Genomic DNA, 24,656 nt, shown 5'->3' with positions numbered 1-24,656 from the left:
CAGTTCTCCTTGCTGGTCCTGATGGGAGGATTGGGCAGTGCCCCGGGCCCCACGGGTCTCTGCTCCCAGTCCCCGGTCGTCCTCCTTGGTCAGTCTCCATGGTTTCCTCTCTCCTTGGACAACAAAGGAAAGCGGCAATACCTATTCGTAGACATTTCTTCCCCACCATTGATATAGTGGGGTGGCATATACATTTTATAGTCAAAACATTTGCGCTCTTATTTTAACAAAAAACAAGATACAATTATAAGACATGTTTTTTTCCAAGTCATAATATTTTAGAGACTATATGTGGGATATTTTAGGGTTGGAATTGAATTACTCTGGAGCGGTCCCCTCTGGTATTGCAGAGGACTCCTCCAGTTGTTGCAGAGTGTGCCTGGGATGGCAACACTTTAGCTGATTTATATGGACCCGCTTGTCTTCCCCCTCTGCCAAACTGCCTTTGGGGATGCAGATCTTATAGGCAACAGGTGAGATCTTGTCTATAATTTCAAACGGTCCCTTCCATGTAGGCAAAAACTTTCGCTGTTTGGCCTGGTTCCTTTGGAAATTGTATAGATAGACCCGATCACCCACCTTATATTCCTTTCGGGTAGTTTTCAAATCATAGTGGGTCTTCATGCTCTCGGCTGATCTTTCTAGATTCCGCTGAGCATAGGCAAAAGCATGTTGAAGGTGTTTTCTTAAATTCTCCACATACTCATGAGTTGTGGAGGCATTTATCAGTGTCTGCTCTTGTGTCCAAATCGTTGAATTTTTCCTCCACAGAGGATAAAGTTTTGCTCGCATAGGAGATTACTTTATTGACCTTGTCATGTTTTTGGTATAATACTGCCGTCAAGCACGTATTAGAGAACCCTGTCTCCAGGAAGAACTCCTTGTTTCTGACAGGGTAAGCTAGGCAAGGCGCTTGTGAGAGGCTTCTTTTGAGTTGTCTTACTGCCTCGGATTGTTCTGGACCCCATTCCCACTTGACCCCCCCTTCAAGAGATGAATCAGGGGTCTAGTGATCTCTGCGTAGCCTTCAATGAACTTTCTGCTGTAATTAGTCAGTCCAAGGAGGCTCCTTAGTTCCCGCAGAGTTGTGGGGTCTTTCAGTTTCTGGAGTGCTTCCACTTTCTTTTCTTGGGGACAGAGACCCTGAGGAGTAATCTCATGCCCCAAGAAATTAACAAGGGTTCTACACCACTGTGCTTTCTGAAAGGAAAGTTTTGCTCCGGCGGCCCTCAACTGTGTCAGAACATAACGGATCTCCGCTATGTGTGCCTCCACAGATGAACTTTTGATGATGACATCATCTACATAAGCCAGGTTACATCTCGCACCCAGGTTGGGCATGGCCTTGTGTAGAAAAATGTTGAATTCATTGCCGGAGTTGAGGTATCCGAAGGGAGTCCGGGTCCATGTGTACTGCTGGCCCCCAAAGGTAAAAGCCAGTTTGTATTGGTCCTCCCTACTGACAGGCACGGTCCAGTATCCATTGGTCAGGTCTATTGCTGTGAATACCTGTGACCCCTGAATCTGGGCCAGCCCTTGGTCAATGTAGGGCAGAGGCCATCGGGAAGTATGGACCCGTTTGTTGAGCTCCCTAAGGTCGACGCAGAGTCTCCACTGGCCGTTTGGCTTCAATATTCCCAGCACCGGATTATTGAAGGTGCTGTGTACTGGACGGATTATTCCCCGGGACTCAAGGTTCTTAATTATTTCAGTAAGGGACTCCATGGATGCGAGTGGCAAACGACATTGCTTCACAAACACTGGAGTCATTCCAGGGTCCGTGGGAATTGTTGTGGTGTGGATGTCGGTGCGACCACAGTCATATGAGTCTACCGCAAAGAGATCTTGGAAATCCAAGAAAACTTGTTTCAACTTTTGCTTCTGTTCCAGAGTCACGCAGGCATCAGCTAGGTTGACCCTCTCTTCCACCATCTGCCTGAAGCCTGGAAAGACTTCTGGTTTGGCTATCTCAGCGGCCTCCTCCAGCTGGGTGGAGAAGTCCCTGGTCAGAGTGCTGATTTGTACTGGAGGCTTCAGGTGGGAAAGGCAGCCCTCATGGACCTGGAAAATCACCTCATCCCTCCTGAAGTCACAAGTCACATCTTCCTTACCATAAGGGCAAGAAGTGTACACCAGGAATTTCCCCCCATGCCGGGTGAAAATCCTGTCTGGTGTTGTATTGTATCACTCTCACTGTCAAAACAGTCCTTGGGAATCGGTCCTAACAGTTCATTTCCTAAGTCAATGGAGAAAATTCGGTCATCAACCGCCATTCCAATAATGGTGCCTGCGGCTGGAGTAATACTCTTTAAGTCGCTTTTATCCACCTCTATTGGAATGGTGTCATGTTCTATGTTGACTAATGGTGTTGGGTTTACCCCTAACCCTTGCTGCTGGAGAGAAGCATTTAGATGAATATAAGCATCAGGGTTTTTCAATGTTTGTCCTCTTTTAACTTTAACTTCCAGGGAGAATTGTCAGGTCCTTTCTGGGATGGTGACTTCCTCTTTGATCTGAATTACAACTGCATTAGGTAGCAATTGAGCTGACCTAAGTGCTTTTTCTGGATCATCAAAGCCCATGGGATTATCCGCTAATCGGGACAAAGCTTTGAAGTTTATTAGGTCCAAATTAATGGCAAAGCGATTGAGAATGTCACTGCCTAAGTAAAAGGCGGCAGTGACGTCTCGCACGACCCAACAATTATGGATATGCTCTTGTTGCCAATGGAGATTTTGAGCATACACCTGCTTGGCAGGAGATGTTTGGAATTCGGTGTTTCCAGATCCATTTCCCATTTGTCTATCAGTTTGAATGTGGGAATGGCTGGATCTTTTGGGCGTTGGCGGAACATGGCTTCGCTGATGAAGCTCTTACCGTTGTTCACACACACGCGAGCGAGAACAGAGTCCTTCCCATCATTTAACTGAACAGGGATGAACAACTGCTCTCCAATTTGCTGAACATCAGCCAGGCTCTGAGCTGATTTCACATATTTCTGGACTATCGGAGTGGGAAAGTCTGAATGTGGATTAGTAAAGAATTTCACAGTGTTTCCTTCCAGTGTGGAATACCACCTTAAACTGGAAGGAAGGTTGATTTTCAGAAATAGAGAGGACCCCCCATCACCAATCTGTTGTCCTACTGCTATTACTGTCACGTCTGGAATTTGGTTGTTCTGGAAGTGAAATTCTACCTGGTCAGATTTTTGTTCAACCATGTGGCACGTGCCGTTTAAACTAACATGGTTGACACTCTGTTTAAATTTTATTGGTGGGCTAGTCTGGGTCCATAGGACCTTGTTTACACAATCTATTAGGGGTGAGAACCTTCTCAGGAGGTCATTCCCTAGTAAACAAGGGGTGCCCTCTGGAGTCACTACTATGACCGGGTGTTTCACCTTGTGTCGCCCAATTTTGATGTCCAAATCTGCAGTCCCCTCGACAGGAATTTCCTTCCCGTCAAAGTTCTGCAGTTGTCCAGGAAGAGAGGTGAGAGGAATACAGTAATTGTCCCCCCTTCCTGCATTTAGTTCATCAAAGGCCCTTTTGGAGAGAAGGGTAGCTTGGGATCCAGTGTCCACCAGTGCTGAAATTGTACCCTGCCCCTGTACTTGTACCGGGGCATAGTATCTTCCCTCCTTCTCCTCAAGGGGGCACAGATAATGCACATTTTTGGACAACTGGTGGGCTAACTTTCTGGTTTTGGACATTGCTAGCGAAGAGATTTGGGCAGAATTCTGTGGAGAGCCTTGGGAATCTGAAAGAAAAAGTTGGCAACTGGAGATCAGAGCCATTGTGGGTTCCCCTGGTTCCGCCCCCCCCCTTTTTGGAGGCAGTCACCAGGATGGGTTTGAACCAGGGGATTTTGGTATTGTCGGTTCTGGGATGAGATGATGGGCGGCGGTAGCTCAGTCTCCACATCTCCCCAGTCTGAATTGACCTCCCTTGGGACCCATTTTTCCTTGGGAGGAGTTCCCCCATCTCTGAAGGAGAAGATCCTTTTCCCAGGATCTTCTGAGGATCCCTCTCCCTCAAATTGGAAGACCTGTACCTACTCCACAAAGTGGGTCTGTTTGGGTCCTTTGTTTCTCCTACCCCCCCTCTGCTCCTTGGGAGGCAGGCTTTCAGGGGCAGGAGATTTTGTTTCTGGTTCCTGGTTTTCCAGGGGCTGTTTACAAGTTGGGAAGGAAGCTTCCTCCAAGGCTTTACACCCCCCTTCCCCTTGTGCATCCTCCCCGGGAACCGGTGGGTTATCGGGGTGCTGCCCCCCTCATTGTTCTGGTGCACCAGGTCCAGTGTTTGGGGCATTCTGTGGTGGCATGCTCATCTGAAGGTTCTGTTGAGCCCTCAGTATGTGACCCAGATCTTGTGTCATATTTTGGACCTGGCGCTCAAGTTGTGAAACCCGCTCAGGCTGATACAGGGCTCTATTTTTTCCCCTGGGCTGATCCCGGGAAGGGTAGCTATCCCTTCTTTGGTAATACCCTGGGTTGGGAAGATTTTGGTACCCCTCCACCCTTGGCCTCCCCTCTCCCGGATTAGGTTGTCTGGGCTCAGGGAATTGGGGAAAGAAGGATGGATGATTTTGGGTCTGGAAATTGGGTGGATACCTGGGGAAAAAGTTCTGCCCAGGATTCGTTGAATTTCTGCCCTCCTGGGGGACGTTAGGAGGGAAGTTCACCGGGTCAGGTGCTTGGCTGGATCCCCCCTTGGGCTGGAGGAGTCAACACATAACCCAGGATTGGTCGGTAGCGGGGACTTACATAGTCAGGGGAGCGGGGGACCCCATTTGTGGGACTACCTCCTCGACTCCCTGTCTGTGACTGGCCCGAGGGCCTTCTGGACTGTGAATTATTTGGTGCAGGCAGGTTTTTAGGCCCCCCATCTCCTAATCTAAAATGGGGGCAACCTTTACCTCTGCCACCTTGGCAGCAGCAGGGGTGCTGTTGGTTTTGGGGTTTTTCGGCGCATTATTTTTATTTTCGATGGGCTTCTGCACCTCATAGAGCCGGTTAGCCTGTTCAATGACCCAGTCTAAAGATCTTTTCTCATGAAAATCTCTCACGAGCTGGGTCATTATATATTAGGGTAAGGCATGGAAAAACGTATTGATAAATTCTCTGCTATCCGTGCGCACCCTTCTGGTGGTCTGCGCAAAAGCACGCTTTAATTCTTGCACAAACTCTTGTGGGGCCTGATCCTCCCCACATTGCAAATTGTAGGCTGCCTTGCGAGCCTCTTGAGGATTTCTGTGCACAGAAAAATGTTTCAAGATGGCCGCCCTGTATGTGGACCACCTTGAATGGTTTTGATCCTCCAGCCCCGCAAAGAAACTGGAGTATTCTGGTGGGAAGGTCCACTTTACATATTGAATACAGATTTGGCTGTCCTTCAAATGGAAAGTCTCCATCATTTGCTCATAGAGCTCCAAGTGTTCCCAAACAGAATACTTGGCGTTCTTATGATAAGGCGTGATGACACTCCTTATTGCCTTTATTTGTTTCAATGGGTCCTTAAGCAAGGCCCTTTTTGCCTTATTGGCCTTTTTGGTTCGGGTAACCCTGGTCCATTCATCCTCCGACTCAGAAGCGCTGCTCCCAGAGGTGCCCGTCTGATCTTCCAGGTTTTCCCGGATTCTGCGAGCCTGGGAATGGCTGGCAGAATGTGGGGACCTGGTCTCCTGTGTCCTGTGACGTTCAGAGGAGTCTTCAGAACCCTCCTTGCTACCCGGATTTGCTGGGTATCCCCCCCACTGACCTAACTGGGCAGAGGTTTTCAGGATGCCCTTAGTGGGCCTACTCTCCTGGGGTTCCCCACTAAATTGCACTGTGCTTGGGTGCCCATACCCGGATGCCCGCCCATCCATTCCTGGGAGGTACTGGCCTATGAGCCCCATACTTCTAGCTGGATAGTAATCTGCCATTGCCGTGGCCCTGGGCTCACGTGCGCGAGGGGACATGGGGGTGGCAGAGTCCAGGGACTGGGAGAGATGAAGGCCTCTGGTACTAGGGCTCCTCTGGTTATGCTCAGGAGTTTCTCTTTCCCAGCGAACCTCATCTCTATCCGCCCCTGCTTCCTGTTGCAATGCAAGAGCCTGCGCTTTCAGTTCCTCAGTTAAGGCCTTACTAGACTCTATCAGTCCCTCCTGCATGGCTACCTGTTGCTGGAGCCTATCATTGTGCTGACAGAGAGCCTCATCTTCTCTCTGTGCCTCCTGATTGGTCCTGGAGTACTGGGCCAGTCTCTGCTGCAGGAGGGTTACCTCCTCAGTCCCATTCCTACTGACCTGCTCCTTTCTTGCCAGAGCCTCCTCCACCCTCCTGGTGTGATCTAGCAAGCCCTGATGCTCTTTCTGGAGGTCACCCAGCCCCTGGAGGGCCACGTGATTTTCTTCAATTTTTCTTTTTAAATGGCAGACTTCCTGGCCTAAGGTATCCCTTTCCTGACCAAGAGCCTGCATTTGTGACGCCAGGTCGTCCCTCTGCCTTTGAAAGGCACCAGCTTTCTGGCGTTCTTCATCAAACTCTGCCTGGGTATCCAGGTCTTTCAAAATCAATGTATTGCTTTCCTCTTTCTCTCTGTCTAGTTGGATTTGCAGGGTGGCTACCTGCTCTGTGCATGCCCTGTTGAAATTGATATGTTGCTCCAGCTTTTTCTGGCTCTGCGGTAAGGAGTCCAAACTGTCTTGGTGCTCCTTCTGCAAAGCCAGAATTCTGGTTTCCTGGTCTGTCTTTTCCTGTTGCAGTATATCCATGTCCTCTTTTATTTTAATGATATACTGCCTACTATCATTTTCTGACTCCTGGCTCCTCTGCAGCCTCTGCTCAGAAGAGACCAGGTCAGATTGGGCCTTTTCTAACGCCATCTGTTGCCTATTTGCCAGATCTTGGCCTTCAGCACATTTGTCCTGCATGGCTCCCATATATAGATACAAATATGCCGCTATCCTAACCATCTTGTCGTGTTCATCTTTAACTTTAGGAGCCATGTATAATTCACTCAGGGCCACATGTAATGGACCCTGATCTCTCCATATATCTGACCCTGTTTCAGTGACCTGTTGCGCGATTGCCTGCAAGCAGACTGTTTGGTCCTGATGCGTCCACTCGCCTCTCACAAATAGCTTATGTAAGAAGTGCTCTCTGGCTATTTTCATATCTACCAAGGTTGTCATTTTGGAATTTGAGTTCCTTCCTGACTGATAGAAGTTTGTATTTTATTTTGCAAAACAGACCGTTTCCTTAGAGCGTTCCTTTGAGGCATACTTTCACAGTGTAAAACAGCGTGGTGGTCTACACCAGCCGTTAAAGTAGGGACCCGCAAAGGGACCTTGGTGCTAAGTACGGTACCGCAATTTGCGGTACCTTAATTAGCGCCTTCCCCATTCCCATTGTGCCCTATGGGGCGAAAATGGGAATGGGGAAGGGCCATGGTTCAATGGGGAATTACCGCCCCGCCAACCTTGGAATGAGGTGGTAATTCCCCATTGAACCATGGCGGACCCGTTACAACACCGGCACCAACCATGGTGCTAATAGCGCCATGGTTTAGCGCCGGTGTTGTAATGAGGCCCAAAACCTTAATGTTACCACCTTAGTACTGGGATGAAGAAGATGCCTGATGAGTATGGTGAGAGTCAGGCATGTCCCCTTAATCATAGTCAGGCAGGCCCAGTTAAGGCTTTACACCTGCAACCTGTTAAGTGGTTGCAGGTGCATAATGAGAGGGCCAGAAAACAGTACAGAGAGCAACAGGGAGGCCTGTGGGGGAGACACCAGCAGGGGCCCCTTTTCTGAAGGAGGCAGCCGTGGTGGGACCGGTGGAGGGGCCAGGACACCGGCCAGCAGCCCAGAAAACATATACAGCCCAAGGTGAGTTGGGCCATTGGTCTGTCACAGGTGTGGGAGCTTCTGTGTCAAGGAACCAGCAGCGGGAGCTGCGAGCAAGCAGGTGAAAGATGGACTCCGTCTGCATCCGTACAAAGGTAGCGGGGCTACCAGCGTGTCCAAGACAGCCCGGTATGTGAGCGGGGCTCACAGAAGCTGGCCTGCCAAACTACGGAGCATAAAAGAAGCAGCAGCAGCCGCTGAGGAACAATGCAGAGGGACAGTGAGTGTCAAAGAAAGATACTAGACAGCCGAGGTGCTCCTAGAGGGCTGTGGATAGGTTATGAAGTACCAAACTGAATAGAAACTCAAATTAATCATATTGAATGCATATTGAATACTGAACAAAAGGGAAATTTGAAATTCAGCATATAGACTGCATATTGGATACTGAACTAAAAGCGAATTCAGCGTAATGTAGAGGAGCAGACATACACATGAGACCGTGCCCTGTCTAACAGCAGCTATGGTACCAATACCGCAGTATGTATTTGGAAGACGGTATCCATTAAGACAACCATATCGAATGTACCCTTGAGTTGATGACAGCCTGCAGGAGGAGATCCCTGAAGGAATATGAGAAAGAGTTAAGAAAATGGGCTGATGACATCTTGAGAAAGTGTGCACAAAGTCCTGACATTCTTAATGTAGACAATGTATGAATCCTAAAGGAGAAATGATGAAGAATCAAGTGCACGTTATAAGTGTAAACGAATAAGATTACATGATAGAAAGTGCTGTAGAAATCAGAAGTATAATGCATGTACATACGCTGAAACGCAAGATAGTTCAAGTCATTGTATAGGCTAGCTACAAGTAGTGAATAGAATGCAGCACAGAAACTGGACATTGGCATCATGAAATAATTAAGCCAAAGAAAAATGAAGAGAAAATGAAAGGCTGTGTCGCAGTGGAATGGCAGGTTGTTGGAGCTGTGTTGGGAGGCTTTTTTGCCTGAAGTCAAGAACTAAGTAGCCGAGGTCAGCTATCTACGGTGAAGAGGAACAAGTGTGCTGAGGAGTAATCCTCTCACATTAAGATGCAAGAAAGAACACAGAACATGCCAAGTCTTATTCATTAAAACATTTAAAAGCTTGCAGAATGAACAGAATCGTGGTCTCTTGTTACGTGATTCAAGGCCGAAAATAGGGTCTGAACTTAGGGTTCCATACACGATAGCGAGTGCCCTCACTCCCATTCCATTCCTAGAAAAGAGTACTCTGCAAGGCCAAGTACAAAGAGAATTTCACGGCAGAAGGCATGGGTGATGAGAGATGTTGGGCTAATTGGGTGGTAGGGCAGCTTCATGTCCTATCTACTTGCACCTGGTTCTTGGCGTATGTGCTGCTAATTGAACTGAATGTTCCAGACATGGCACAAGCATGTCAAACCAATTGTATTAGTCCATATAATGAAGGATCTTGTAGCTTGAGAAACCAATGAAAGACTGTGTATTTGATTTCTCTCAAAAGACACGTATGAAGAGGCAGTCACGAGTTGTCCACCTGATAGCTGATAGCCAATAACAATCCTAGCTCCTATACGATTGAATATCTAGATGTGTCCTTTAACCAATCCCAACCCTTGATAGGTTATTCACTATTGCCAAATATTCTGACGCACAAAGAGAGTATATAATTGTATTTCATGTGGAAATCGCTGAGAATGAGCGTACATCCGTTGATGTTCATTGTAAACTCCTTGTTTTAGATAATTGGTAATAAAACAGCAACTTGCCATCTTCTTGAGTTTGTCCGGTTATTTGGACTCAGAATGATTCTGGTGCAATCCCATCCAGTAACAGATGCACGTTTCCGAGGGTTATAAACTCATGCGGTAACAGAGGATGGTTTCGATCTAAACTAGTTTGACTTCAGAGTTTCGGACGATCTGCCATCCTCTGCCATTAGGCGGAAGATCGTGGAGTTTCCTGTGGAGAGCAATTTATAAAAATAAACTTGCAAGAAAAACCTAGACGGTGGGCAGGTCCCTCTTTGAAGAAATCCCTGCTCGGAATCCCTGGGTGCTCTGTGGACGGAAGGCAAAGTGGTTGGATTGGAGGAGGAGTAGATACCGAGGGCCTCAAGTCGATTAAAAGGATGCAAATAGATTAAGGGAAATGGCAATATAAAGGGTCGGGATTGTAATATTTTATGAAAATAAGTTTGGTAACGGGAATTATGTGTGGATAAACAATGGAATTCCCTGCCCCTGGCCTTAAGATCAGACCCCTCCCTCTGATCCTTTTGCAAAGGCCTTAAAACTTGGCTCTTTTCCCGAAACACCTAAAAGTATACACTTACCCGCACCGGGCTCCACCTTTCCTATCAGTACCCTCCCAAACTACCTTAGCCCATCCTGTCTGCACCCTACACAGAAGCTTATTGTATGATACAATTAGTGTAACTAATGTCTGTAACCTATGTAATCAACGTCTGTAACCTAAGATCTATGCAAGTAACCATTGTAACCATCCTCTTAAGCAAAAGCGCCTAGATGCCGGGTTAGATGTGATATACAAATGTCAAAATAAATAAATAATTAAATAAAGGACTACCTTGGTAATCCTATTTCAAGGGAGATAGAAGAAGATGTCTCAAATTCCATTCAGAATATTAAAAGAGAGGATACCCATGGTCGGGACCGTGGAAGGTGAAGTATTAAACTCTGTATGGGGGAATATGATTGGAGGTGTAGGAAAAATACCTCTTACTATAAATGTTATAGGGAAAAGAAAAGGGATAACAGTTATTTTATGTGTACTGTCTTATAATTTTGATTATTAGTTTATGCACGTAGTTCTGAAAAGTGATAAATTGTGAAATTTGGAATTGACATTGCTTTGAGTTAAGTGTAGTAAACTATTGGTGCCAGTCAGAAGACAGATGGGTTGTTGAGACAAAAGAGGATTGAGCAACGATTGATGGTGATTGCTCATATTTAAAAGTGGTGAGCAATAAGCTTTGACATAAGTAGAGATATATTAAATATAACAAGGTAACAATCTGGTAAGTATCAAAAGTTAATTGTGACTTTTCATTATGGAGGATACTCCTCTTATGCACCTTTGTAAAACATTACCACGACATGTGCCCAAGCTCAAACAGTACAGTGCAAAACGGGTAAAGGGCACAGCTGATAAGATGTTTATGCCATGACCACAAGGGGGATCATTGTCAAAGGAAGTATTACAACACATGACCACATATGTGCACTCTGCGTACACAGGAAAGAAATTAGAGAAAGGACTGGCAGTATTAGAACTCTGGAAAATGTATCAGGAGGAGAAAGATGACCCACCACCGGAGGAGTGGATGCTTAATCAGCATAAAGGGGAGGACATTGAGACCTCACCTCCTCTTACTCCGCCTGAAACTTAGAATGTAGATGCGGAGGAGAGAGGATTTTTTCCTTTAAAAGAATTAAAAGCAGACGCGGGGTGTAGTAACCCGGTATATGCAGCCCCTCTTAAAGTAATGATGACAGTCCAGAAGAGAGTAAAAAGAAGGAAGACGCATGTAAGTTCATACAAGATAAAGAGGAACCAGGTGAGAGATCAAAAATATCAACAGATATAGACTATAATTTTAAGAGATGGAAAGGATAGAAGGAGAGGGCTTACGAGGTAATGCTTGTACAGAACAAATGGATGAAAAGACAAATATTACTCAAGTTAGATGGGAACAGCATCGAGGAGGCTAGGCAAAAGGAAGACAAAGACGAGCAAGAAAAGAAGGAAAAGGAATGAGAGAGGCGGTTTAGGGAGGATGAGCAAGGAAGAAATAGCAGGAAACGACGGGAAAATATATAAAGAGAAGAACAAAAGAAATATTAAAAGCGGGCAGAGGAACAAAGGAAGTATGAAAGTCGGTAAAAAGAAAAGGATGAAAGTTAGAGGACTGAAGGAAAGAGAGAAAGAAGAGGCACAATGAGAGAAGGAAAAAGGATTACAGAGAAGAAGAACCAAGAGAAGAAATAGGAAGGGAAGCGTGAAAACAAGAAGAAGAAAGGGTAAGAAGAGATGCAAGAGCACAGAGGGAAGTGGAAGAAGCAATAAAACAGAATAGAAGGCAGCAAGATCTTGACGCCAGTCTCGTTCTTAAAGAATGAATAAGATCGAGCGACGAAATACAGGGGCAATGGGAAACGATAAGGAACATTTTCCCAATGAAAGAAGTGACTCAAGAAATACCAAATGTAGCACTAGAAGAGGAAAGATATGATGCAGGAGGTATTGGAGAGAGAATAGATAAGTTATATCAACAAAGAAGACAGAACAGTGAGTATGGGACTCAGGGGAGCCGATAGCAAAACAAAGTTATGAGGAGGAAAACACATTCATTGATGAACGCAGAGCATTGTCTTTGACTAGATTAGATTTAGATAGGGAAGAGGAGGATGATAGTCACATCAGTTGGGGTGTAGCAATGTCAGATGAAGAAAGGGAATCAGGTCGTAAGATAGAAGGGGAGGGTGTATGCAGCACTTGGGAAGTCAAAATCTGGAAAAGGAGGTAAGATGGTCAGATCTGGAACACCCTAAGGAAAGAACACCAGATCCTATAAAATATCCAGAACTTTCCCTAAAACGATTGTGTAGTGTGAGAGCAGAATCCCGCCCTATGTGAGTAGGTTAAGGTTGTTACAAGCAGGAAGACAAACAGGAGTGATTACCCCTGCAATGAATAAACGAATAATGGGGTCCAGTTATAGGATGGGTTCACGCAGTTCTCATTGTTAGTAAAGGTGGTGGGGGGCGAACTGTAATATATTTCATGGCCTCAGATGGATAAGGATAACTTAAAATGCAAGTTACCTAGTTTGACTTCGGGGGCTGGAAAATGGATACATGAATTAGAGAAAATGACAGGGGGAAATATGCTGGCCATACGGCACATGAAAGGTCTACTGGCTGCTATTCTTGGAGAGAGATGACATTTGGAAATGAGCAGGATATGCAAGTGTGACAGCACAAAGCACAGCACATGATGGAGTGCCATTTAGTAATTGTAGGGCAGATGTTTGGAGGGCTATCAGGGTACAGTATGCCGATACATCAGATGTGAGTGCAATTATGACACATAAAATAAAAGAAGATGAAGACCATGTTGCTTATATTCAAGAGAGATGGCATCTCGAGACACGTGAGCCTTGGGAATAAACAGTGGCATTATTATATCATATTTGGTGTCAGGGATTGCCAGATACAGTACAGAGACAAATGAAAAAACAGGTAGGAATGGAAAAAATGCTGTGGGCTGGGATACAGTTGACTATTGTGCATCGTTGTCGATTGTTACAAGAGAAGAACAGAAAGAAAGATGAGAACAGGAAGGTTGAGAAGCCAAGTTAGTTCGGAAGAAATGTACAAAATGTGACATAGAAGGGGCCGTATTGACAAGTGGAGAAGGAGGAGGAATGGAAGAAACAATGTGTGCATCACAGGTGAATAATGTATACCAAGTGGATCAAAGTGCGTATGGGTTTTGGCCACAAGGTAGAGGTGGAGGATTCAGAGGAAGAGGAGGTGGATTTCAGAACACCCAAGTGTTACGTCCTGACATTCCCTCTGGTCTCTTTGGCATCATTGGAAAGTAGCCCATCGCCGCCCACATCAGTGCCAACATATACACGCTAAACCCACGATGTCAGCAAGCTGCTATATCCCGGAACCATGCCAGCCAATCCCAGGATGGCCGCTGCTTCTCTGGCACGTCATACAGGCTGGGAGGAGGAGCTTCTGAAAGGAAGAACAAATACAGGAAACAACACAGGCTCCTTGCGTTGCACCTTTGTTGACTGGTAAAATGCAAGTTTGTTTCTTGAGCGTCCTTATGCTTCCCTCTGTCTCAACCCTCAGCCCTGATCCCCACTGGCAGGCCCATTGGCCAGGTGGAGTCAGGACTCGGATCGCAAATAAGGCTGGGCATCCACCTTTCAGGCCCTCTTGGGGCCAGTCATGGCGCCTTTGGCGCCAGGCTCATACCCACTGATAGACATCTGCTCAAGGAACTACTTTATTTAGGCTTTCAGACAACACGGAGGCATCCACATAGCTTGATTCCTAAGAACCAAGGTATGCGGTATAGTGTTTTGGGTGTGGTGGCCTAGGGACTACTTTACCTGGACTACTTTGCAGAGGCTATTTAAACCACACCCGAACAAGACAACACGCTTCGCGTTACTTTGCTACTAGCAATGTGACACTCACCATGTCCAGCTTTCTCACGAGCCTGACAAAATCCGGACCTGCAGAAAGACAAAGAACATCGTTAGCAGCAGAATCCTACCTGCACTCTCCATCCTTCACTGCTCGCAGCTCCTGGGCAGCTCTGTTAGAACGGTTCGCCGCCGGATCGAAGGACCTGAGAAAGGAAGAAAGATATCATTAAAGGAGGTAGTAGAGACATTACAATCATAAACTGCTTAAAGACTTACCTGGCTGGTTGCTTTTCGAACGGCATAGCTCTGGAACACCACCCGCGCAGGGAGCACACCGTGACCTACGAAAAGGAGAAAACACAGGTCAGCGAAGACAAGACATCGCAGCACTGCGCAAAGCGCCTACTTACCGCATCATAGAGCTTATTGTGCGCCATCATTTACCGGCAAGGACCAGCCTACCCAGTTCGCCAAGCGGACGCTCCTCGCACCTAAGGGAGATAAAAAGAGACATTATCGAACAGGGAAAAGGCATGCAAGAATAACAACACCATAAACCGCAATAAGACCTACCTGAAAGACATTACTTGGGCCGCTGTCAGTGAAGTAACTGGACCACACATGCCCACGAAAGACAAGGCGCCCCTGTCCAGGAAGCAGGACGAAGAGCCCACCAACTTCGACAACAAGGTGAGAGGAGAACCTGGAGGGGCTGAAATCACACGGGAGGTGGGGGGAAACTTACCTTGGTCGTCCAGTCCTAAACACAGTCTTCATTTCCAGGCGGAATTTCCACCGAGAACCACACCAGGGAATCACTGAGAAGGGCACCAGCGACCAACTGGCTGGCTAGCGTCCTGTAGATACCAGGTGATCGTAACACCCTTCTGCTTGCTCTGTTCATCGGAGCCTTCCTCCCTCCTCTCAATTCCATATCCGCTGCCTCGTATGTTTTGCCTTTCTGGGTTTTACCTTTTCCCTTCTTGCCTTGCTGCTTTCACAGCGCTGGATACACTGCTGAGCCGGGCGGAAGTCTTCTCTGTTTTCTACTCCTTATCACATCTAATCTCCACTGGACCTACTTCTGCAAACATTGGAGCAGGTTTTTCCCCCTAACAGATGTTTTTCCTTGGGGGACTGGCCTCTTTGGCAGCCAGTTCACCCTGTCCCATCTTACGGAGTCCTGGCGGCCAGAAAGGACCGTCCTTACTTACACAATACCAAGAGGAAGACTGCCGGCAAACCACAGGTGCCCCAAAAGTCTAAGACCAAGGTAGATTTAAAAATGCCCAGGGTGGAAGTCAGAACATTCACGGAGGATATAATGGTGGGTTTGCTAGAGGGACACCCCCTTCGTGTTTGAATTGTGGGATAGTAGGGCATATTGGGTGTATATGTAGAAACTGAGGAAACATGCAACAAAATGGTCAAATCTTAAGAGGGGGACAGGTCATCCACCGTCATAGAGCACACAAATGCAAGAGAGCTGTGCCCAGGATCACACATCCTACCAGACACAGGTGCCACAAGCAAAGCAAACACAACAGCAGGGGCCAGTTCATATGCTTCCACTGAAAGTGCAGTAAGCACCTATGCAGACACAACAGAATGTGAACACAGGGCAGCCTAGGATAGGGGGTGTCACTGTGGTAGGAGGTAATCCATTTACGGGGACAGGGATGAATTTGTACCCTCAATAGGAAAGCTCACAGGGTGACTTGATATGTTCAGTACTATTAGTAACACCGGACCTCCAAGAGTAACCAAGGGTTGATGTGAAGATAGGAGGCAAATCTTTTTCTTTTCTTGTAGACACTGGGGAGACTTGCTCATGTATAAGGGAGGGAAAATATCCAATGTCAGTTATTGCAATTAATGCTGAAGGGTTCTCTGGAGCTACAAATGTATTTCCTTTTTCTGATAAATTACCTGTTTCAATAGGGGGATGTGACATGTCTGTCCCCTTGTTATATTTGTGACAAACGCCAGTTAATATTTTGGGTAGAGATTTGATGATGAAACTTAACATGATGATTTCATTCACGGATCAAGGAATAGTGTGCTCCACTCCAGGAATACACTATTTAAATGTAGGAGAGTTTATGCTAGCATTTACAGGACAAGTGGCTCTACGATGGGTCCGGTAGATCCAGATGTCTTCATGTATAGAGTGAGCATTTTATTAATATGGCTACCTGGATTAGTAGGGAAATTTGTGAGGATACCTGATGAATTTTTATTTAGACCACAAGTACCTATGGATGGGGAAGAAGGGCAGATTATGCCCATGGAATTGGAAGCAGCTATAGTATGATGGGAAATAGCAATGCTTGAAGGAGTAGATGACGAAGGCAGAGCATAGAGAACAGGGATAGCGCGTGAGGAGGGATACAGATTGAATGCATAACAGATGAAGAAATGTTCAGAGATGAACATATAAATGATGAGCTATTGTTTTTCAGCATTACATATTGGATAAAGATTGAGAAAGGGGAAGTCCCACAGCAAATGGCACTAATGCAGCAAAGACCTGCGTTTTTTCAGGAAGATGTAGAAAAGGTGCCAAGTGTTGTTTGGACTACGGGCCATATGACATTGGCCTATTGAAGGGAATAGGGGAGGTTAAAATAAAATTCAAGCCAGGAGTAATTTTACCCTTCCGCAAAACAGTACCCCATTTCTGGGGAAGCTGATGCAGGCATATTTGAGACTATCTCAGAGTTGATGAAACAGGGAATCCTAGTGCAATTGGAGTCAGCGTGCAATACTGCGTTGTATCCGATTAGAAAATCAAAAAGGGGTCATGGAGATTTATCCAAGACTTGCGCCCTCTTAATCAGATTGTAGAAGCAGAATTTCCGTTAGTTCCGAAACCTGGGAAAATATTGTATAGCATCCCAGTTGAAGGTGAGCATTTCACTGTGATCGATTGGAAAAATGCATTTTTCTCGATTCCGTTGCCCAAGGACTGACAAGACCTTACTTCCTTTACGTTCAGGCAAAAAAGACCAAAACATACTCGACTACCTCAGGGGTACTGTGAGTCCCCGTCAATTCTTTGTAGAGTCCTACAGATGGTTTTAGGTAATAATGAACTTATAAGTGCAGCAATTCAGTGCGTATATGACATATTAATCTGTAGTGAAACAGAGGATGAATGTAGGCAGGATTCTGATCAGTTAATGACTGTATTGGCAGACAAGGCATACAAAGTAGATAAAGAGAAATGACAGTATTGCCAGGAAGAGGTGTTGTACATAGGCCAGTTGATTTCACATGAAAGAAAGAAAGGGACACCTGAGAGAGCTGAGGTTATCATGAAAACACCAAAGTCCAATACAGTGAGGCAAATGCAGCAATTTCTGAGCCTATGCAATTATTGTAGGGCCTGGGTGTCTGACTACAGCACATACACAAAACCAGTTTGCAAGAACTTAAGAAAGCACATGTTGGAAAAGGAAATATAGAATGGACTGAAGAAATGGAGGAAGGATTTAAGGAATTAAAAAGAGCAATTTGTACAGCTCCAGTTTTGAGAATTCCCAATTATAGTGAAGAGATGTATTTGTTTTCACACACCAAGGGAGCAGTAATGACAGCAGTAAACACCGTTAGCGTATTAGAGTGGGATCTTAGATCCAGTTATGAGAGGACATTTTCCATGCAAACAATCTTTGGCTGCTGGTGAATTTGCGATGCAGAAGTACTATGGGATGTGCAATGACACTATATATGGAGCACGTTTTATATGCCATTTTAGTGAAATCCAAAAGTACTTTGACAACACAAAGAGCATCTGCATATGAAGTAATGATTTCTCACCCAGTGATTGAAATTGTGAGATGTAAAATAGTGAACCCAGCCACGTTTGTAGCTGAACTTATTGAAGAAGGTGATCATGTACCCTATTGCACTAACTATGTTGAATTTTATGATGATATACCCTGTGTGAAAGAAAATGCTTTAGCGGGAGGGGAGATTCTTTTTATTGATGGGTTGTCAAAAATCAATCAAACTAGTGGGGAGAGGCATACAGGATACGCAGTTGTAAGAAACAGATTAACAGGGTAATTCATAGAATTTCGCACAAAAGTGGCGCACGCGGCTGGCGCACAGTGTCCCAGTGCGATACACTGTGCCAGCCGCGTGCGATAAAATCCATTTCATCGCACAGCGTATTCATGGATTTTAGCCTCCAAAACCAGCCGTGGCGCAGAGTGGCGCAGCGACCCTGCAGCAGTGCCAGTTATGCCCCCAAGAACGCCCTTGCGCAAGGAAAAGCCATCAAAATCCCCAATTCATCGCAAATGTCTGTGCTAACCCTGTACCAGTTCACAGGGCTGCCAAACAGCAAACACCAAGCGGGGAATGTGTATTTCAGGGGTGCGCGGGAAGTTTCACACGCAAATTCAGCATGGTACGTGTATTTCAGGGGTGCGCGGGAAGTTTCACACGCAATTCCATCAGGGTATGTGTATTTCAGGGGTGCGCGGGAAGTTCCACAAGTGATTGTCCTGGGTACATGTATTCCTGGGGTGTGCGGGAAGTTTCACACGCGAATTCAGCAGGGTACGTGTATTTCAGGGGTGCGCGGGAAGTTTCACACGCGATTCCATCAGGGTACGTGTATTTCAGGGGTGCGCAGGAAGTTTCACACGCAAATTCAGCAGGGTACGTGTATTTCAGGGGTGCGCAGGAAGTTCCACACGCGATTGTCCTGGGTACGTGTATTCCTGGGGTGTGCGGGAAGTTTCACACGCAAATTCAGCAGGGTACGTGTATTTCAGGGGTGTGCGGGAAGTTTCACACGCGATTCCATCAGGGCACGTGTATTTCAGGGATGCGCGGGAAGTTCCACACGCGAATGTCCTGTGTATGTGTATTTCGGGGTGCACAGGAAGTTTCACACGCAAATTCATCAGGGTACGTGTATTTCAGGGGTGCGCGGGAAGTTTCCCATGCGATTCCATCAGGGTACGTGTATTTCAGGGGTGCGCAGGAAGTTCCACACACGATTGTCCTGGGTACGTGTATTCCTGGGGTGTGCGGGAAGTTTCACACGTGAATTCAGCAGCATACATGTATTTCAGGGGTGCGCGAGAAGTTTCACACGCAATTCCATCAGGGTACAAGTATTTCAGGGGTGCGTGGGAAGTTCCACACGCGATTGTCCTGGGTACGTGTATTCCTGGGGTGTGCGGGAAGTTTCACACGTGAATTCAGCAGGGTACGTGTATTTCAGGGGTGCGCGGGAAGTTCCACTCGCGAATGTCCTGGTTACGTGTATTTCGGTGTGCGCGGGAAGTCTCACATGCGATTTCAGCAGGGTACGTGTATTTCAGGGGTTCCGCGGAATACTACACGTGAATTGGCCGTGTGGGTCCTCCCAGGTGTTCGCTCTACAACCTCCACGGCCCCTGCAAGCAGCCCACACCACAGGGGACTACCCTGCACCCCTGCTCATGTCCCGCAGGCAGCCCATCCACCATGGGCATGCCCCCCAGCCAAGCCACATGTCACCTTGCACAACTGATCAACAACGCATGTCTCCCAGCACCCTACCCCCCAGCACTGTGGGGCACCTGCCAGCAGGCCCCCACTCATGTCCAACTCATGTCCCCCTGCACCCCCACCCTGCAGCAGTTATGGGCACCCTCCACCAGGCACCCACACATGTCTCCCAGCACCCCTACCCCCCAGCATCCAGGGGCACCCTCCACCAGGCCCCCACTCATGTCCAACTCATGTCCCCCTGCACCCCCAGCACTGTGGGGCACCCTCCACCAGGCCCACACTCATGTCTCCCAGCACCCCCACCCCCCAGCAGTGCAGGGCACCCTCCACCATGCCCCCACACATGTCTCCCAGCACCCCCACCCCCCAGCATCCAGGGGAACCCTCCACCAGGCCCCCACACATGTCTCCCAGCACCCCCACCCCCAGCAGTACAGAGCACCTTCCACCATGCCCCCACACATGTCTCCCAGCACCCCCACCCCCAGCATCCAGGGGCACCCTCCACCAGGCCCACACTCATGTCTCCCAGCACCCCCACTCCCCAGTGCAGGGCACCCTCCACCATGCCCCCACACATGTCTCCCAGCACCCCCACCCCCCAGCATGCAGGGGCACCCTCCACCAGGCCCACACTCATGTCTCCCAGCACCCCCACTCCCCAGTGCAGGGCACCCTCCACCATGCCCCCACACATGTCTCCCAGCACCCCTACCCCCAGCATCCAGGGGCACCCTCCACCAGGCCCACACTCATGTCTCCCAGCACCCCCACTCCCCAGTGCAGGGCACCCTCCACCATGCCCCCACACATGTCTCCCAGCACCCCCACCCCCCAGCATGCAGGGGCACCCTCCACCAGGCCCCCACACATGTCTCCCAGCACCCCACCCCCAGCAGTGCAGAGTACCCTCCACCATGCCCCCACACATGTCTCCCAGCACCCCCACCCCCAGCATCCAGGGGCACCCTCCACCAGTCCCCCACACATGTCTCCCAGCACCCCCACCCCCCAACAGTCATGGACACCCTCCACCAGGCCCCCACTCATGTCCAACTCATGTCCCCCTGCACCCCCACCACCCAGCACTGTGGGGCACCTGCCAGCAGGCCCCCACTCATGTCCCACTCATGTCCCCCTGCACCCCCACCCCCCAGCATTGCGGGGCACCTGCCAGCAGTCCCCCACCCATGTCCCACTCATGTCCCCCTGCACTCCCACCCCCCAGCAGTCAGGGGCACCTGCCAGTAGGCCCCCACTCATGTCCCACTCATGTCCCCCTGCACCCCCACCCCCCAGCACAGTGGGGCACCTGCCAGCAGGCACCCACTCATGTCCCACTCATGTCCCCCTGCACCCCCACCCCACAGCATTGCGGGGCACCTGCCAGCAGGCCCTGACTCATGTCCCCCAGCCAACATGTCATCACAATCTAGATCTCTGGCCCTTATGGGATGCCTCCACATGCCAAACACCCACCCAAGTATTGCATCCACCCACTTAGAAATGCCAATTCCATGATACAACCCCAATGGCAAGTATGTCAATGAACACATGTCCCTCACATACACACAATGGGTGTCAGTGAATGTCAAAACCCATATCATGATATGCATGAAACCAATGAGATGATACTACACATTGAAGTTTGATGAAGAAAAATAAACAAACAACAATGGGAATTAAAAACCAAAAGCAGCATGTCCGTAAAATAATGTAAAACCACATATCAAAATCCAAAGGAAAGGTGTCCAAAGTCACAGTTCAAAAAAGTAAATCCAATGGAAAATCAAAACCGAAAACCATTGCTCCATGGGTACATTCAAATTAAAAGAATAAAATCCAACAGTCAACTATATACAGATAAACAATCCAAGGTCCATGATCCCAATGGAAGAAATGAAACCTATCTAATAATACTACCTAATGAAAAAACTATATACAAAAATGTGGTCCATTGTCCAAAAGGTCCAAAAAAAATAAAAAAGCAAAGGAAACCTAACACTAACTACATAACTATTTACAAGGGCAGCGGGCTAGTCCGACGGCTCACTGGTTGTTGTCATGGGCCAGGGCATCATCGAACTCCTGCTGTTCAATGGCTTGGAGGCGGGCATGTTCCCTGGCCCCGAGGTCTCGCAGGGATAATGCAGTGTCCAGCTCCAACTCCTTGCGAATACCCTCGAGGCACTCAGCCCGCCTCAGCGCCCTCCGCATGGAGTTCTCCGCCCTGACCATTGTGAGCCGTTCCTCCTCTGCCCGCTGCCGCTCCGCACCTATCTGCTGGCCCAACCGCTCCCACATGGAAGGCGCAGCCATGGGGGCATCCCCGCCGCTTTGCTCCACAGCGCCGTCTCCGCCCTCTTCTTCACTTTGCGCTGTGTAGAGGGAGACATAGAAAACAAGCATCAGGGTACTGTACAATGATCCCCTAGACAGGAAGCAATAGCAGATGAGTGGCACTGTCAAAGATCACTTCCATCATGCCCCTCCACAACACATGCATCATGGGTCATGCCTATCACATGCACACACTTCACCGTACTTTCATCCATCCGGACTCGTACACCCCAGACACAGTGGATGCAAGGATAACTAGGCTGCATCAGTGATTCTGAACATTGTTACAGACATGTGTCATGCATCCATGGCATTCACAAGTCACAGACATGCAGGTCAGACACACAGACATGGACACCATACATGTACATGTCATCAGCACCCATCCCTCACCCCCACCCATGCCCAGGAACAGAGACTGGCATGCTCTCATGTGTCCATTCCGCATAGGGCCCCCCATGTTGCATTTAAACACATACACCAACCGTGTGCTTCACACATTACTGGTCTCACATGCATGACCATGATGTCCCTGCATACACACACGCGTACATGGCCTATGTCACACATACAGGCAAGTATCAGGCAACCCGCACACTGCAACATGCCGTGCCTCACACAGCAATGCTTGGCCACTTACCGCTCGACTCCAGACGGGTCTGCCTCTCAAGGATCTGGGCATGGAGCGCTGGGTGTACGCGTTCCAGGACCCTCAGCTGGATGGTACTCATGCTGCCCCGGCCCCCCTCCACGAGGAGCTGGGCCTTCATGAGGGTCCTGGACCTCAAGTCCTCCCAGCGCTTCTTGACTTGCTTGATGTTGCGGGTTGCCACCCCCTCTGCGTTGATGGCAACCACAAAGTCGTCCCAGATCCTGTCCCGTCCTTCCTTGTCGGCGCGTGATGATCCGAAGAGGGCATCATAATGCCCCAGGACAAGCTCCACCAGGACACCAACTTCCTTCTGACTGAAGCTGGTGGCCCTCTGCCCCTCTGGCTGGGGGTCGCCAGTGGTCTCGGATGGTGTTTGCCCCGACATGGCAACCCCCGAGGCAGGCGTGGGTGGGAAACTGGGTCCTGGGGCTGGGCTGTGGAGCGATGGTATCCCAGTCGGGAGTCTTCTGTTCCAGCAGTGGTGGACACAGCAACTGGACTCCTGCAGATGGCTGATGTGCAGGCACCAAATGGCAGGGCACGGTGGCAGCAGGCAGGCAGACAGGCAGCAGCAGATGGCTCGTGGGAGGCTGCTCGGGGCTCTGGGGGGCAGTAATTCGGCCTTCTGGGCAGGAGCGTGGTCTTACGTGTGCTTCAGTGTGGCCAGCTTGATACGGAGTGATTTGGCATGTGAAAATCCAGCACGTCTGCGTGTAATTCAAGGAAAGGGCCTTAGCGCGTAAGCGCGTCAGCACACGTACACAAATTCATTGGCCCAAAGGCCCCAAGTGTGTAGGCGCATCTATGAGGTTACACGAACGTGTGTTTTCCATGGCGCGTAGAAAAAATAAGCACGTCAGAGTGTCATAGCGTGTAATTGGTGGAAAGGGTCTCAGCGCGTATGCGCGTCTGTGACGTGCGTGCGCGGCCGTTTCCCTGTACATGGGTGCATGTTACACGTCCAATGACTGCACATCAGAGTGTCAGCTTGTGTGATTGGAGGATGGGGCCTAAGCGCGTACACGCGGAAGTGATGCTGGACATGTGGGCATCTTTAAAAGGTATGTGTAGAACACCATTTCCTTGTACATGCTTTTCGTGGAGAGCGAGTGGGTGAAATCTGTACTTCTTGTCGGTTCACACGCAATTTACTTCACGGCGTTCCAAGTTCGTACTCCCTGTTACCTCTGACAGCTTTTTCTCTTCTTGTCTTTTTCCTGGGCCTGTTTCCTCAAACTTCTCCTGTTGTCCTGTCTCCTTAGACAGCGTACAATTCTTCTTTTGGCGGGGGTGTTGCCAACGCGCACACGCGCGTATTTTTCACACGATATTTCCTGGCAGACGGTGAATCGCGCACATATTTGACATCTGTGCTTGCCCCGTGTGTTGCCTACCCCTTCAGAGGTCAGTCTAGGCTGCGTGTGACACGCATACGCTCATTTTTGTGTTTCTGGGTGCCACAGCGTAGTGCAGGGTTTTTTTTCCATGCACATGGTCTAGGAGGGGTTGCGTGCACATTATCTCCCTTTTTCGGGGTGCCTGTGCGTTTCGTGACCCATCATCTTCCCCCAGGGGTCACATACAGCCTTGCTAGAGCACTAGGGTATGAATTCCATCTAGTACCCTACCCCTTTGACCCCCAATTGCCCAGTACAATAGTTTACTGCAACTCCCATATGTACAACAACATCAGTGCCATGGTTGGGAGGCGAGCACTCGGTAAGGGTGGCGAAGGTGGGCGAGCCACAAGAGGTGGCCGTGGTGGATACGGGAGGGGGATGTGGCCAGGACTTGCAGGGTGCCTCTAGCCCCCCATGTGTGAGTGACCAGTCAGGGACACCCATGCCTCCCCCCCTGGTTTAGGGTAACGTGGCTGACACCATCCCTGCTCAGCCCTTGTTGGACCAGCCCGTTGTGGCACCAGACCTGGCACTGGGTGACTCCATGGCTGACTTCCAGGTCAGCAGGTCTAGGCCAAGTGTGGCGGTGCACATTGGTGTCACCAGCCCACGTGGATCAGGGGCAGCTATGTCATCTGCTGCCCCGAGTAGGCAGGGTGGGGAGGCTGCAGGGGCGCAGCTGCGGCTCCATCCACCACAGC

The sequence above is a fragment of the Ambystoma mexicanum genome, chromosome 10 (assembly GCF_040938575.1).
Source record: "Ambystoma mexicanum isolate Mex_15411 chromosome 10, UKY_AmexF1_1, whole genome shotgun sequence".
NCBI lineage: Eukaryota > Metazoa > Chordata > Amphibia > Caudata > Ambystomatidae > Ambystoma > Ambystoma mexicanum.
The sequence above is the reverse complement of the archived record's forward strand: the minus strand, read 5'-3'. Positions refer to the sequence as shown.